The 19,027-nt window shown below is 46.2% G+C and overlaps 1 protein-coding gene across 1 annotated transcript in view; it reads left to right on the forward strand.

Annotated features, from left to right (window-relative positions):
• Nucleotides 1-19,027, forward strand: part of ptchd1 (patched domain containing 1) — a 92,772-nt gene that overhangs the window by 39,703 nt on the left and 34,042 nt on the right. The gene's annotated exons all lie outside the window — the stretch shown is intronic.

Raw genomic sequence — 19,027 nt, forward strand, 5'->3', positions numbered from 1 at the left:
TTATAACTACCTATCTACCTGGGGGTACCATTCATACTGCTGGGTGAGTTATAACCTCTTATCTACCTGGGGGTACCATTCATACTGCTGGGTGAGTTATGACTACCTATCTACCTGGGGGTACCATTCATACTGCTGGGTGAGTTATGACTACCTATCTACCTGGGGGTACCATTCATACTGCTGGGTGAGTTATAACTACCTACCTGGGGGTACCATTCATACTGCTGGGTGAGTTATAACCTCCTATCTACCTGGGGGTACCATTCATACTGCTGGGTGACTTATGACTACCTATCTACCTGGGGGTACCATTCATACTGCTGGGTGAGTTATAACTACCTATCTACCTGGGGGTACCATTCATACTGCTGGGTGAGTTATAACCTATCTACCTGGGGGTACCATTCATACTGCTGGGTGAGTTATAACTACCTATCTACGTGGGGGTACCATTCATACTGCTGGGTGAGTTATAACCTATCTACGTGGGGGTACCATTCATACTGCTGGGTGAGTTATAACCTATCTACCTGGGGGTACCATTCATACTGCTGGGTGAGTTATGACTACCTATCTACCTGGGGGTACCATTCATACTGCTGGGTGAGTTATAACCTCCTATCTACCTGGGGGTACCATTCATACTGCTGGGTGAGTTATACCTCCTATCTACCTGGGGGTACCATTCATACTGCTGGGTGAGTTATAACCTATCTACCTGGGGGTACCATTCATACTGCTGGGTGAGTTATAACCTCTATCTACCTGGGGGTACCATTCATACTGCTGGGTGAGTTATAACCTCCTATCTACCTGGGGGTACCATTCATACTGCTGGGTGAGTTATAACCTCCTATCTACGTGGTGGTACCATTCATACTGCTGGGTGAGTTATAACCTCCTATCTACCTGGGGTACCATTCATACTGCTGGGTGAGTATAACCTCCTATCTACCTGGGGGTACCATTCATACTGCTGGGTGAGTTATAACTACCTATATACCTGGGGTACCATTCTATCTACCTGGGGGTACCATTCATACTGCTGGGTGAGTTATAACCTCCTATCTACCTGGGGGTACCATTCATACTGCTGGGTGAGTTATAACCATCCTATCTACCTGGGGGTACCATTCATACTGCTGGGTGAGTTATAACCTCCTATCTACCTGGGGGTACCATTCATACTGCTGGGTGAGTTATAACCTCCTATCTACCTGGGGGTTACCATTCATACTGCTGGGTGAGTTATAACCTCCTATCTACCTGGGGGTACCATTCATACTGCTGGGTGAGTTATAACCTCGCCTATCTACCTGGTGGTATGTAACCATTCATACTGCTGGTGAGTTATAACCTCGCGATCTACCTGGGGGGTACATTCATACTGCTGGGTGAGTTATAACCTCCTATCTACCTGGGGGTACCATTCTACTGCTGGGTGAGTTATAACCTCCTATCTACCTGGGGGTACCATTCATACTGCGGGTGAGTTATAACCTCCTATCTACCTGGGGGTACCATTCATACTGCTGGGTGAGTTCTAACCTCCTATCTACCCTGGGGGGTAACCATTCATACTGCTGGGTGAGTTATAACCTCCTATCTACCTGGGGGTAACATTCATACTGCTGGGTGAGTTATAACTCCTATCTACCTGGGGGGTACCATTCATACTGCTGGGTGAGTTATAACTCCTATCTACCTGGGGGTACCATTCATACTGCTGGGGTGCGTTATAACCTCCTATCTACCCTGGGGGTACCATTCATACTGCTGGGTGAGTTATAACCTCCCTATCTACCTGGGGTACCATTCATACTGCTGGGTGAGTTATAACCTCCTATCTACCTGGGGGTACCATTCATACTGCTGGGTGAGTTATAACTCCTATCTACCTGGGGGTACCATTCATACTGCTGGGTGAGTTATAACCTCCTATCTACCTGGGGGTACCATTCATACTGCTGGGTGAGTTGATAACCTCCTATCTACCTGGGCCGGTACCATTCATGACTGCTGGGTGAGTTATAACCTCCTATCTACCTGGGGTGTACCATTCATACTGCGGGGGTGAGTTTATAACCTCCTCATCTACCTGGGGGTACCCATTCATACTGCTGGGTGAGTTGTGACTAACCTTACCTGGGGTACCATTCATACTGCTGTTGAGTTATGACCTAGTCCTACCTGGGGTACCATTCATACTGCTGGTGAGTTATCACTACCTATCTACCTGGGGGTACCATTCATACTGCTGGTGAGTTATAACCTCCTATCTACCTGGGGGTACCATTCATACTGCGGGTGAGTTATGACCTATCTACCTGGGGGTACCATTCATACTGCTGGTGAGTTATAACTACCTATCTACCTGGGGGGTACCATTCATACTGCTGGGTGAGTTATAACCTCCTATCTACCTGGGGGTACCATTCATACTGCTGGGTGAGTTATGACTACCTATCTACCTGGGGGTACCATTCATACTGCTGGGTGAGTTATAACTACCTATCTACCTGGGGGTACCATTCATACTGCTGGGTGACTTATGACTACCTATCTACTTGGGGGTACCATTCATACTGCTGGGTGAGTTATAACCTCCTATCTACCTGGGGTACCATTCATACTGCTGGGTGAGTTATAACCTCCTCTCTACCTGGGGGTACCATTCATACTGCTGGGTGACTTATGACTACTATCTACCTGGGGGTACCATTCATACTGCTGGTGAGTTATAACTACCTATCTACCTGGGGGTACCATTCATACTGCTGGGTGAGTTATAACTACCTATCTACCTGGGGGTACCATTCATACTGCTGGGTGAGTTATAACCTATCTACCTGGGGTACCATTCATACTGCTGGGTGAGTTATAACTACCTATCTACGTGGGGTACCATTCATACTGCTGGGTGAGTTATAACCTATCTACGTGGGGGTACCATTCATACTGCTGGGTGAGTTATAACCTCCTATCTACCTGGGGGTACCATTCATACTGCTGGGTGAGTTATGACTACCTATCTACCTGGGGGTACCATTCATACTGCTGGGTGAGTTATAACATACCTTCTACGTCGGGGTACCATTCATACTGCTGGGTGAGTTATAACCTCCTATCTACCTGGGGTACCATTCATACTGCTGGGGAGTTATGACTACCTATCTACCTGGGGGTACCATTCATACTGCTGGTGAGTTATGACTACCTATCTACCTGGGGGTACCATTCATACTGCTGGGTGAGTTATGAACTACCCTATCTACCTGGGGGGTACCATTCATACTGCTGGGTGAGTTATAACTACCTATCTACCTGGGGGTACCATTCATACTGCTGGGTGACTTATCGACTACTCTATCTACTGGGGTACCATTTCATACTGCTGGGTGAGTTATAACCTCCTATCTACCTCGGGGGTTACAATTCATACGGCTGGGGAGTTATAACCTACCTATCTACCTGGGGGTACCATTCATACTGCTGGGTGAGCTTTAGACTACCTATCTACCTGGGGGGTACAATTCATACTGCTGGGTGAGTTATACTACCTATCTACCTGGGGGTAGTCATTCATAACTGCTGGGTGAGTTATAACCTCCTATCTACCTGGGGGTACCATTCTAACTCTGGTGAGTTATAATCACCTGGGGTACCATCATATGCGTGGAGTGAGTTATAAACTACCTATCTACGTGGGGGTACCATTCATACTGCTGGGTGAGTTATAACTACCTATCTACGTGGGGGTACCATTCATACTGCTGGGTGAGTTATAACCTATCTACGTGGGGGTGGTGAACCATTGCATACTGCTGGGTGAGTTATAACCTCCCTATCTACCTGGGGGCACCACTTCATACTGCTGGTGAGTTATGACTACCTATCTACCTGGGGGTACCATTCATACTGCTGGGTGAGTATAACCTCCTATCTACCTGGGGTACCATCATACTGCTGGGTGAGTTATAACCTATCTACCTGGGGGTACCATTCATACTGCTGGGTGAGTTATAACCTCCTATCTACCTGGGGGTACCATTCATACTGCTGGGTGAGTATAACCTCCTATCTACCTGGGGGTACCATTCATACTGCTGGGTGAGTTATAACCTCCTATCTACCTGTGGGGTACCATTCATACTGCTGGGTGAGTTATAACCTCCTATCTACCTGGGGGTACCATTCATACTGCTGGGTGAGTTATAACCTCCTATCTACCTGGGGGTACCATTCATACTGCTGGGTGAGTTATAACCTCCTATCTACCTGGGGGTACCATTCATACTGCTGGGTGAGTTATAACTACCTATCTACCTGGGGGTACCATTCATACTGCTGGGTGAGTTATAACCTCCTATCTACCTGGGGGTACCATTCATACTGCTGGGTGAGTTATAACCTTCTATCTACCTGGGGGTACCATTCATACTGCTGGGTGAGTTATAACTATCTACCTGGGGGTACCATTCATACTGCTGGGTGAGTTATGACCTATCTACCTGGGGGTACCATTCATACTGCTGGGTGAGTTATAACCTATCTACCTGGGGGTACCATTCATACTGCTGGGTGAGTTATAACCGCCTATCTACCTGGGGGTACCATTCATACTGCTGGGTGAGTTATAACCTCCTATCTACCTGGGGGTACCATTCATACTGCTGGGTGAGTTATAACCTCCTATCTACCTGGGGGTACCATTCATACTGCTGGGTGAGTTATAACCTCCTATCTACCTGGGGGTACCATTCATACTGCTGGTGAGTTATAACTATCTACCTGGGGGTACCATTCATACTGCTGGTGAGTTATGACTACCTATCTACCTGGGGGTACCATTCATACTGCTGGGTGAGTTATGACCTATCTACCTGGGGGTACCATTCATACTGCTGGGTGAGTTATCACTACCTATCTACCTGGGGGTACCATTCATACTGCTGGGTGAGTTATAACCTCCTATCTACCTGGGGGTACCATTCATACTGCTGGGTGAGTTATGACCTATCTACCTGGGGGTACCATTCATACTGCTGGGTGAGTTATAACTACCTATCTACCTGGGGGTACCATTCATACTGCTGGGTGAGTTATAACCTCCTATCTACCTGGGGGTACCATTCATACTGCTGGGTGAGTTATGACTACCTATCTACCTGGGGGTACCATTCATACTGCTGGGTGAGTTATAACTACCTATCTACCTGGGGGTACCATTCATACTGCTGGGTGACTTATGACTACCTATCTACTTGGGGGTACCATTCATACTGCTGGGTGAGTTATAACCTCCTATCTACCTGGGGGTACCATTCATACTGCTGGGTGAGTTATAACCTCCTATCTACCTGGGGGTACCATTCATACTGCTGGGTGACTTATGACTACCTATCTACCTGGGGGTACCATTCATACTGCTGGGTGAGTTATAACCTATCTACCTGGGGGTACCATTCATACTGCTGGGTGAGTTATAACTACCTATCTACGTGGGGGTACCATTCATACTGCTGGGTGAGTTATAACCTATCTACGTGGGGGTACCATTCATACTGCTGGGTGAGTTATAACCTCCTATCTACCTGGGGGTACCATTCATACTGCTGGGTGAGTTATGACTACCTATCTACCTGGGGGTACCATTCATACTGCTGGGTGAGTTATAACCTCCTATCTACCTGGGGGTACCATTCATACTGCTGGGTGAGTTATAACTATCTACCTGGGGGTACCATTCATACTGCTGGGTGAGTTATGACTACCTATCTACCTGGGGGTACCATTCATACTGCTGGGTGAGTTATGACCTATCTACCTGGGGGTACCATTCATACTGCTGGGTGAGTTATAACTACCTATCTACGTGGGGGTACCATTCATACTGCTGGGTGAGTTATAACCTATCTACGTGGGGGTACCATTCATACTGCTGGGTGAGTTATAACCTCCTATCTACCTGGGGGTACCATTCATACTGCTGGGTGAGTTATGACTACCTATCTACCTGGGGGTACCATTCATACTGCTGGGTGAGTTATGACTACCTATCTACCTGGGGGTACCATTCATACTGCTGGGTGAGTTATAACTACCTATCTACCTGGGGGTACCATTCATACTGCTGGGTGAGTTATAACTACCTATCTACCTGGGGGTACCATTCATACTGCTGGGTGACTTATGACTACCTATCTACTTGGGGGTACCATTCATACTGCTGGGTGAGTTATAACCTCCTATCTACCTGGGGGTACCATTCATACTGCTGGGTGAGTTATAACCTCCTATCTACCTGGGGGTACCATTCATACTGCTGGGTGACTTATGACTACCTATCTACCTGGGGGTACCATTCATACTGCTGGGTGAGTTATAACTACCTATCTACCTGGGGGTACCATTCATACTGCTGGGTGAGTTATAACTACCTATCTACCTGGGGGTACCATTCATACTGCTGGGTGAGTTATAACCTATCTACCTGGGGGTACCATTCATACTGCTGGGTGAGTTATAACTACCTATCTACGTGGGGGTACCATTCATACTGCTGGGTGAGTTATAACCTATCTACGTGGGGGTACCATTCATACTGCTGGGTGAGTTATAACCTCCTATCTACCTGGGGGTACCATTCATACTGCTGGGTGAGTTATGACTACCTATCTACCTGGGGGTACCATTCATACTGCTGGGTGAGTTATAACCTCCTATCTACCTGGGGGTACCATTCATACTGCTGGGTGAGTTATAACCTATCTACCTGGGGGTACCATTCATACTGCTGGGTGAGTTATAACCTCCTATCTACCTGGGGGTACCATTCATACTGCTGGGTGAGTTATAACCTCCTATCTACCTGGGGGTACCATTCATACTGCTGGGTGAGTTATAACCTCCTATCTACGTGGGGGTACCATTCATACTGCTGGGTGAGTTATAACCTCCTATCTACCTGGGGGTACCATTCATACTGCTGGGTGAGTTATAACCTCCTATCTACCTGGGGGTACCATTCATACTGCTGGGTGAGTTATAACCTCCTATCTACCTGGGGGTACCATTCATACTGCTGGGTGAGTTATAACTACCTATCTACCTGGGGGTACCATTCATACTGCTGGGTGAGTTATAACCTCCTATCTACCTGGGGGTACCATTCATACTGCTGGGTGAGTTATAACCTTCTATCTACCTGGGGGTACCATTCATACTGCTGGGTGAGTTATAACCTCCTATCTACCTGGGGGTACCATTCATACTGCTGGGTGAGTTATGACTATCTACCTGGGGGTACCATTCATACTGCTGGGTGAGTTATAACTATCTACCTGGGGGTACCATTCATACTGCTGGGTGAGTTATAACCTCCTATCTACCTGGGGGTACCATTCATACTGCTGGGTGAGTTATAACCTTCTATCTACCTGGGGGTACCATTCATACTGCTGGGTGAGTTATAACCTCCTATCTACCTGGGGGTACCATTCATACTGCTGGGTGAGTTATGACTACCTATCTACCTGGGGGTACCATTCATACTGCTGGGTGAGTTATAACCTCCTATCTACGTGGGGGTACCATTCATACTGCTGGGTGAGTTATGACTACCTATCTACCTGGGGGTACCATTCATACTGCTGGGTGAGTTATAACCTCCTATCTACCTGGGGGTACCATTCATACTGCTGGGTGAGTTATAACCTCCTATCTACCTGGGGGTACCATTCATACTGCTGGGTGAGTTATAACCTCCTATCTACCTGGGGGTACCATTCATACTGCTGGGTGAGTTATAACTATCTACCTGGGGGTACCATTCATACTGCTGGGTGAGTTATAACCTCCTATCTACCTGGGGGTACCATTCATACTGCTGGGTGAGTTATAACCTCCTATCTACCTGGGGTACCATTCATACTGCTGGGTGAGTTATAACCTATCTACCTGGGGGTACCATTCATACTGCTGGGTGAGTTATAACCTCCTATCTACCTGGGGGTACCATTCATACTTGCTGGGTGAGTTATAACTACCTATCTACCTGGGGTACCATTCATACTGCTGGGTGAGTTATAATACCTATCTACCATGGGGTGACAATTCATACTGCTGGAGTGGTTAGGACCTCCTATCTACCTGGGGGTACATTCATACTGCTGGGTGAGTTATAACCTTCCTATCTACCTGGGGGTACCATTCATACTGCTGGGTGAGTTATAACCTCCTATCTACCTGGGGGTACCATTCATACTGCTGGGTGAGTTATAACCTACCTATCTACCTGGGGGTACCATTCATACTGCTGGGTGAGTTATGACTACCTATCTACCTGGGGGTACCATTCATACTGCTGGTGAGTTATAACTACCTATCTACCTGGGGTACCATTCATACTGCTGGGTGAGTTATAACCTCCTATCTACCTGGGGGTACCATTCATACTGCTGGGTGAGTTATAACCTACCTATCTACCTGGGGGTACCATTCATACTGCTGGGTGAGTTATAACTACCTATCTACCTGGGGGTACCATTCATACTGCTGGGTGAGTTATAACTACCTATCTACCTGGGGTACCATTCATACTGCTGGGTGAGTTATAACCTACCTATCTACCTGGGGGTACCATTCATACTGCTGGGTGAGTTATAACCTCCTATCTACCTGGGGGTACCATTCATACTGCTGGGTGAGTTATAACCTACCTATCTACCTGGGGGTACCATTCATACTGCTGGGTGAGTTATAACTACCTATCTACCTGGGGGTACCATTCATAGGGGTACCCATTCATACTGCTGGGTGAGTCATAACTATCTACCTGGGGGTACAATTCATACTGCTGGGTGAGTTATAACCTTCTATCTACCTGGGGGTACCATTCATACTGCTGGGTGAGTTATAACCGCCTATCTACCTGGGGGTACCATTCATACTGCTGGGTGAGTTATAACCTCCTATCTACCTGGGGGTACCATTCATACTGCTGGGTGAGTTATAACCTTCCTATCTACCTGGGGGTACCATTCATACTGCTGGGTGAGTTATGACTACCTATCTACCTGGGGGTACCATTCATACTGCTGGGTGAGTTATAACCTCCTATCTACCTGGGGGTACCATTCATACTGCTGGGTGAGTTATAACCTCCTATCTACCTGGGGGTACCATTCATACTGCTGGGTGAGTTATAACCTCCTATCTACCTGGGGGTACCATTCATACTGCTGGGTGAGTTATAACCTCCTATCTACCTGGGGGTACCATTCATACTGCTGGGTGAGTTATAACCTCCTATCTACCTGGGGGTACCATTCATACTGCTGGGTGAGTTATAACCTCCTATCTACCTGGGGGTACCATTCATACTGCTGGGTGAGTTATAACCTCCTATCTACCTGGGGGTACCATTCATACTGCTGGGTGAGTTATAACCTCCTATCTACCTGGGGGTACCATTCATACTGCTGGGTGAGTTATAACCTCCTATCTACCTGGGGGTACCATTCATACTGCTGGGTGAGTTATAACCTCCTATCTACCTGGGGGTACCATTCATACTGCTGGGTGAGTTATAACCTCCTATCTACCTGGGGGTACCATTCATACTGCTGGGTGAGTTATAACCTCCTATCTACCTGGGGGTACCATTCATACTGCTGGGTGAGTTATAACCTCCTATCTACCTGGGGGTACCATTCATACTGCTGGGTGAGTTATAACCTCCTATCTACCTGGGGGTACCATTCATACTGCTGGGTGAGTTATAACCTCCTATCTACCTGGGGGTACCATTCATACTGCTGGGTGAGTTATAACTCCTATCTACCTGGGGGTACCATTCATACTGCTGGGTGAGTTATGACCTATCTACCTGGGGGTACCATTCATACTGCTGGGTGAGTTATAACTACCTATCTACCTGGGGGTACCATTCATACTGCTGGGTGAGTTATAACCTCCTATCTACCTGGGGGTACCATTCATACTGCTGGGTGAGTTATAACCTCCTATCTACCTGGGGGTACCATTCATACTGCTGGGTGAGTTATAACCTCCTATCTACCTGGGGGTACCATTCATACTGCTGGGTGAGTTATAACCTCCTATCTACCTGGGGGTACCATTCATACTGCTGGGTGAGTTATAACCTCCTATCTACCTGGGGGTACCATTCATACTGCTGGGTGAGTTATAACCTCCTATCTACCTGGGGGTACCATTCATACTGCTGGGTGAGTTATAACCTCCTATCTACCTGGGGGTACCATTCATACTGCTGGGTGAGTTATAACCTCCTATCTACCTGGGGGTACCATTCATACTGCTGGGTGAGTTATAACCTCCTATCTACCTGGGGGTACCATTCATACTGCTGGGTGAGTTATAACCTCCTATCTACCTGGGGGTACCATTCATACTGCTGGGTGAGTTATGACTACCTATCTACCTGGGGGTACCATTCATACTGCTGGGTGAGTTATGACCTATCTACCTGGGGGTACCATTCATACTGCTGGGTGAGTTATAACTACCTATCTACCTGGGGGTACCATTCATACTGCTGGGTGAGTTATAACCTACCTATCTACCTGGGGGTACCATTCATACTGCTGGGTGAGTTATGACTACCTATCTACCTGGGAGTACCATTCATACTGCTGGGTGAGTTATAACTACCTATCTACCTGGGGGTACCATTCATACTGCTGGGTGAGTTATAACTACCTATCTACCTGGGGGTACCATTCATACTGCTGGGTGAGTTATAACTACCTATCTACCTGGGGGTACCATTCATACTGCTGGGTGAGTTATAACCTCCTATCTACCTGGGGGTACCATTCATACTGCTGGGTGAGTTATAACCTCCTATCTACCTGGGGGTACCATTCATACTGCTGGGTGAGTTATAACTACCTATCTACCTGGGGGTACCATTCATACTGCTGGGTGAGTTATAACTATCTACCTGGGGGTACCATTCATACTGCTGGGTGAGTTATAACTATCTACCTGGGGGTACCATTCATACTGCTGGGTGAGTCATAACTATCTACCTGGGGGTACAATTCATACTGCTGGGTGAGTTATAACCTTCTATCTACCTGGGGGTACCATTCATACTGCTGGGTGAGTTATAACCGCCTATCTACCTGGGGGTACCATTCATACTGCTGGGTGAGTTATAACCTTCTATCTACCTGGGGGTACCATTCATACTGCTGGGTGAGTTATAACCTCCTATCTACCTGGGGGTACCATTCATACTGCTGGGTGAGTTATAACCTTACTGCTGGGTGAGTTATGACACCTATCTACCTGGGGGTACCATTCATACTGCTGGGTGAGTTATAACCTCCTATCTACCTGGGGGTACCATTCATACTGCTGGGTGAGTTATAACCTCCTATCTACCTGGGGGTACCATTCATACTGCTGGGTGAGTTATAACCTCCTATCTACCTGGGGGTACCATTCATACTGCTGGGTGAGTTATAACCTCCTATCTACCTGGGGGTACCATTCATACTGCTGGGTGAGTTATAACCTCCTATCTACCTGGGGGTACCATTCATACTGCTGGGTGAGTTATAACCTCCTATCTACCTGGGGGTACCATTCATACTGCTGGGTGAGTTATAACCTCCTATCTACCTGGGGGTACCATTCATACTGCTGGGTGAGTTATAACCTCCTATCTACCTGGGGGTACCATTCATACTGCTGGGTGAGTTATAACCTCCTATCTACCTGGGGGTACCATTCATACTGCTGGGTGAGTTATAACCTCCTATCTACCTGGGGGTACCATTCATACTGCTGGGTGAGTTATAACCTCCTATCTACCTGGGGGTACCATTCATACTGCTGGGTGAGTTATAACCTCCTATCTACCTGGGGGTACCATTCATACTGCTGGGTGAGTTATAACCTCCTATCTACCTGGGGGTACCATTCATACTGCTGGGTGAGTTATAACCTCCTATCTACCTGGGGGTACCATTCATACTGCTGGGTGAGTTATAACCTCCTATCTACCTGGGGGTACCATTCATACTGCTGGGTGAGTTATAACTATCTACCTGGGGGTACCATTCATACTGCTGGGTGAGTTATGACCTATCTACCTGGGGGTACCATTCATACTGCTGGGTGAGTTATAACTACCTATCTACCTGGGGGTACCATTCATACTGCTGGGTGAGTTATAACCTCCTATCTACCTGGGGGTACCATTCATACTGCTGGGTGAGTTATAACCTCCTATCTACCTGGGGGTACCATTCATACTGCTGGGTGAGTTATAACCTCCTATCTACCTGGGGGTACCATTCATACTGCTGGGTGAGTTATAACCTCCTATCTACCTGGGGGTACCATTCATACTGCTGGGTGAGTTATAACCTCCTATCTACCTGGGGGTACCATTCATACTGCTGGGTGAGTTATAACCTCCTATCTACCTGGGGGTACCATTCATACTGCTGGGTGAGTTATAACCTCCTATCTACCTGGGGGTACCATTCATACTGCTGGGTGAGTTATAACCTCCTATCTACCTGGGGGTACCATTCATACTGCTGGGTGAGTTATAACCTCCTATCTACCTGGGGGTACCATTCATACTGCTGGGTGAGTTATAACCTCCTATCTACCTGGGGGTACCATTCATACTGCTGGGTGAGTTATAACCTCCTATCTACCTGGGGGTACCATTCATACTGCTGGGTGAGTTATAACCTCCTATCTACCTGGGGGTACCATTCATACTGCTGGGTGAGTTATAACCTCCTATCTACCTGGGGGTACCATTCATACTGCTGGGTGAGTTATAACCTCCTATCTACCTGGGGGTACCATTCATACTGCTGGGTGAGTTATGACCTATCTACCTGGGGGTACCATTCATACTGCTGGGTGAGTTATAACTACCTATCTACCTGGGGGTACCATTCATACTGCTGGGTGAGTTATAACTACCTATCTACCTGGGGGTACCATTCATACTGCTGGGTGACTTATGACTACCTATCTACCTGGGGGTACCATTCATACTGCTGGGTGAGTTATAACTATCTACCTGGGGGTACCATTCATACTGCTGGGTGAGTTATAACTATCTACCTGGGGGTACCATTCATACTGCTGGGTGAGTTATAACTATCTACCTGGGGGTACCATTCATTCATCGTACTCCACCACTCCAACTGCTCTTAAATGCAGGTAAAACTAAATGCTCTTCAACCGATCGCTGCCCGAACCCGCCCGCCCGTCCAACATCACTACCCTGGACGGTTCTGACTTAGAATATGTGGACAACTACAAATACCTAGGTGTCTGGTTAGACTGTAAACTCTCCTTCCAGACTCACATTAAGCATCTCCAATCCAAAATTAAATATAGAATCGGCTTCCTATTTCGCAACAAAGCCTCCTTCACTCATGCTGCCAAACATACCCTCGTAAAACTGACCATCCTACCGATCCTTGACTTCGGTGATGTCATTTACAAAATAGCCTCCAACACTCTACTCAACATATTGGATGTAGTCTATCACAGTGTCATCCGTTTTGTCACCAAAGCCCCATATACTACCCACCACTGCGACCTGTATGCAAACCCACTGGCTCCAGGTCATCTATAAGTCTTTGCTAGGTAAAGCTCTGCCTTATCTCAGCTCACTGGTCACCATAGCAACACCCACCCCTAGCACGCGCTCCAGCAGGTATATCTCACTGGTCATCCCCAAAGCCAACACCTCCTTTGGTCGCCTTTCCTTCCAGTTCTCTGCTGTCAATAACTGGAATGAATTGCAAAAATCACTGAAGCTGGAGACTTATATCTCCCTCACTAACTTTAAACATCAGCTGTCAGAGCAGTTTACCGATCACTGCACCTGTACATAGCCCATCTGTAAATAGCCAACCCAACTACCTCATCCCCATATTGTTATTTATTTTTGCTCTTTTGCATCCCAGTATCTCTACTTGCACATCATCATTTGCACATCTATCACTCCAGTGTTAATGCTAAATTGTAATTATTTCTCCACTATGGCCGATTTAATGCCCTACCCCCCTAATCTTACTTCATTTGCACACACTGTATATAGATTTTTCTATTGTGTTATTGACTGTACACTTGTTTATTCCATGTGTAACTCTGTGTTGTTGTTTTTGTCGCACTGCTTTGCTTTATCTTGGCCAGGTCTCAGTTGTAAATGAGAACTTGTTCTCAACTGGTCTACCTGGTTAAGTAAAGGTGTTCTCAACTGGTCTACCTGGTTAAGTAAAGGTGTTCTCAACTGGTCTACCTGGTTAAGTAAAGGTGTTCTCAACTGGTCTACCTGGTTAAGTAAAGGTGTTCTCAACTGGTCTACCTGGTTAAGTAAAGGTGTTCTCAACTGGTCTACCTGGTTAAGTAAAGGTGAAATAAATATATATATAGTGCTGGTTGAGTTATAACTACCTACCTACCTGGGGCTACTCTCTCTCTCTCTATATATATATATATATATCTCCTCATCTCTCTCTCTATCAGAACTCAGGATAAGACCCAGATGCAGACAGCTAGAGTAACAGATGTATATTGACCCAAACAGTGGGCAGGCAAAAGACATGTCAAAGGCAGGCAGAGGTCCGTAATCCAGGGCAGAGTCAATAAGGGTTAGAACAGCAGGCAGGCTGGGTGTCAGGACAGGCAGAGGTTTGTAGACTGGTCAGAGTCAGGGAGATACAGAATGGCAGGCAGGCTGGGTGTCAGGACAGGCAGAGGTTTGTAGACTGGTCAGAGTCAGGGAGATACAGAATGGCAGGCAGGCTGGGTGTCAGGACAGGCAGAGGTTTGTAGACTGGTCAGAGTCAGGGAGATACAGAATGGCAGGCAGGCTGGGTGTCAGGACAGGCAGAGGTTTGTAGACTGGTCAGAGTCAGGGAGATACAGAATGGCAGGCAGGCTGGGTGTCAGGACAGGCAGAGGTTTGTAGACTGGTCAGAGTCAGGGAGATACAGAATGGCAGGCAGGCTGGGTGTCAGGACAGGCAGAGGTTTGTAGACTGGTCAGAGTCAGGGAGATACAGAATGGCAGGCAGGCTGGGTGTCAGGGCAGGCAGAATGGTCAGAACCGGGTAAACTAGGAAACAGAACTTGAGAAAGCAGGGAGATGGGAAAACAAGCTGGTAGGACCTGACAAGACGAACTGGCAACAGAGAACACAGGTATAAATACACAGTGGATAATGAGGAAGATGGGCGACACCTGGAGGGGGGTGGAGACAAGCACAAGGACAGGTGAAACAGATCAGGGTGTGACACTCTCTCTCTCTCTCCTCATCTCTCTCTCTCCTCATCTCTCTCTCTCCTTATCTCTCTCTCTCTCTCCTTATCTTTCTTTCCCCTTATTTTTCTCTCTCTCCTCATTTCTCTCTCTCCTCATCTCTCTCTCTCCTTATCTCTCTCTCTCTCTCTATCCTCATCTCTATTTTTTTTGACATTCTTTTCCCAGACCCCACTTAAGCTGTTGGTGTATGTCATTACTCTCTCTCTCTTTCTCTTTATCTTTCTCTCTTTTTCTCTCTCTCCGTATGTCCTCTGTTATTTCAGTCCCAACAGCAGCTCTCCTCCCACACATGACACTAATTACAGTGAGCATGTGCTTGTATATGTGTGTGTGTGCGTGTGTGCGTGTGTCTGTCTCAAACATAGACTGTATTCTTGATAAATACAGAGAGAGAGACAGAGCATGTTTAGTTTTTGTCTAACCCTATGAATACATTGTGACGATGGAAGCTTCCAGTCCCTTCAACCACCTCCCTACGAACACTTACTGTACTCCTTTACAATACACAGCTCTTAGAGAGAGCGAGAGAGGGAGAGGTTCAGACTACAGTGCATCTAAGTCCCCAGGCAGTCTACTTCCCCACTACTCTCCCTTTCGTCCACCTCTCCTCTCCCTTGCTCCCCTGTCTCTCTCTGATTTGTATCCAAAGTGACAGTAGTGTGTGCATACATTTTCATATGGGTGGCTCCAGTGGGAATCAAATCCACAATATTGTCTTTCCAAGCGGCATGGGCTACCAACTGAGCCACACAGGATAATGTCTGATAGGATGGTCAAAGGCAGGATAATGTCTGATAGATGGTCAGAGACAGGATGATGTCTGATACGTCACCTAGATTTGTAGTAGTAAAAAGCATTATCATAATCCTACACACACACACACAGAGAGAAAATAGATTATCTCAGAGCTTCACAGGGGGAGGGGGTCAGTGTCACTGATGAGTCACAGGTGCCATGGCAACCACAGAGGTGAAAGCCATCTGCACCCCCCCCCCCCCCCCCCCCACACACACACACACACACACACACCTCCCCCAGCACACACACACAGTAGCAGTGCGTGGGTAAAATCACTGGGGAAGCCAAGCCAGGATAAAAGCCATATGTGACCGACGGGCTCGATTCGGGTCTCATGTAGGAACATTTCAAATGGTGTTTTTTACATTGTATAACAGTAGAGATTCAGCTACAAAATGGTTTATCATACTCTACAGTTGAGGAGCAATGGGAATGTAATTCTGCTTTGAAAGTTGATGAACTTCTTACCCCACTTTTGAGAGAATGACACCTTGAATATTTGGTACACCTTCTGGAGAGCTCTTCTTTGTCTACACCCATTCAGCATTGTTCACACCCTCTTAAGAGCCACTCATCTCTTTAAGGATTCACATGTGAGGCCATGTACTAAACAGAGTAAGGTAGTGTAGTAAACAACCAAAGATTTCAAGACTAAAAGTGGGGAAAGTAGTAGAAAAAATACCCTCTATCTAGTCCTTGGCCTATTTCCTAATCTGTCTTTGGTGCATGTCATGTTCTTCTTCACATACCATCTCTGGTAAACACACACTATATCAAATGAAATCACTGTTTATCTGTCCCATGCACAGGATACAGAAGGTGTAAACGGTACAGTACATTGGTTACTTGCATATTTGCATAGTAGCAATAGTAAGTGTCCAGATAAATATTGTATAAATATTTTGTAATTATTAGGTGACTCTTTCCCGACACACTTGTCTAAATTGATGGCTATAACCACGCTGCAGCCACATCTAGCTATTGTCTAGACATCTACACATGTTCATGAAATACAATAGATGGCCGTAATCACCCCCAGACACACCTGGCCGAGTTCCCAAGTTGGAATTCCGAGTTGAATGACAGTTAAAACGATTATTCCTAGTTGGAGCGTTTTTTTTTCAGAGTTCCCAGTTGTCTTGAATGCATCAATAATCCCAACCTATATACTACTAGCAATACAAACTGATTGTAATGTCACCATGCTTGAATCTGCAGGTAGCTAAAGCTAACCAACTAGGTAAAATGTTAGCTAGCTAGGCAACATTAGGCTATAATTCTGCAGTTTGATTGGAAATATGCGGAGGGATTCGAAAAGAGAACACACAAAAGGCTGTATAAAAGACATTTTAAAAACATCCGTGACAGAGAGGGAGAAGCGTACATCCATGTATATGTGTAAGAGAGTCTAGCTCGCTACATTTTCAGATATTATACGTTTCTAATATTGTCAGAAAGTCGTTTGCAAATGGATTTCTGAGATACAAACAATATTACTACACAGATCATACACGTAATGTTAGCTAGCGAGCCAGCCAGCTAACGTTAGATAGCTAGCTAAAAGTACGCTTTAACTTTCAATTAAAAATACTTTCTGACGAAATTAGAAACGTATAATATCTGAATGTAGCTAGCTATACTCTCTTACCCACATACATGGATGAATGCTTCTCCCTCTCTCCCATGGTTGCCTTTAGTTTGAAGATGTGATTCTGAGACAGGTGTTTTATACAATGGCCTTCTGTGTGTTCTCTTTTCGACTGCCTCTGCATATTTGCAATCAAAACTGCAGAATTTTCTCCATCTCCTTAGCTATCATACTCTGCTTCCACCAGGCATTCCACTGATTTCTAAACTCGGTGTCACGTGGGCTCCATCTCTGGCCTCTAGGTCACCAGGCTACTCGTTATGGCGCACACCTGTCACCCTCGTTACGCGCATCTGCGCATAATGACACTCACCTGGACTCCATCACCTCCTTGATTACCTGCCCTTTATATGTCACTCCCTTTGTTTCCTCCCCCAGGCGTTATTGTTTCAGTTTCATGTGTGTGCGTTGTTCGTGTTTCTTGTTTTGTATTATGTTTTTATTTATTTATTAAATGATTCACTCCCTGAACTTGCTTCCCGACTCCCAGCACACACATTACACTCAACTGCTTCCGGGACAAGAATGTTGATCGCCGTTTCAGAAGACTCTACCATGTCTGGTTCTATGAAAAATGTTTTTACCTAAATCAGGGATTTCCTCATTGTCTGATTTATTTTCAGAGTCAGCGAGAGTCAGCATGGCACAATCGGTGCTCCAGAAAGTGGAGCACATTAGCAACACTTTTGCAGTTCTTCGTGATTTCTCTCAAAAAAAGACATCATGTTATATTGTCTACACAAATTGAGCAGCTCATGTTATAGACAGAAGCATGTTTCATGGCAGACCAATCCGAACTCCTCTCTCGGTATGTCCAGCCCATCCATTATCTCAGCCAATCATGGCTAGCGGGAAGGTTCCTGACTTTTTCCGTGGCTAAACCAAATAGGCTCGTAATTGTATAATTGTATTCATATTTACACATATTAACAGATGGCGTACGAGTTTGTTATTAAGGCACATGTTCATATGTTCCTGAAGGCATTTTGATAAAAAATAAATGTTTACGTTCAAATGGCTCTCCTGTGACGCACGACATACGCCTAGTTTCCTGAAACGAGTCACATAATGTGTTGTGATAATTGTGTTGTTTGCTCAATAAGCTGTTAGCTCATATGCCTTGGGACCGTGATACACTAAATTACAAAAAGTATGTGGACACCTGCTCGTCAAACATCTCACTCCAAAATCATGGGCATTAATATGGAGTTGGTCTCCCCTT

The sequence above is a fragment of the Salvelinus namaycush genome, chromosome 7 (genome assembly GCF_016432855.1).
Source record: "Salvelinus namaycush isolate Seneca chromosome 7, SaNama_1.0, whole genome shotgun sequence".
NCBI lineage: Eukaryota > Metazoa > Chordata > Actinopteri > Salmoniformes > Salmonidae > Salvelinus > Salvelinus namaycush.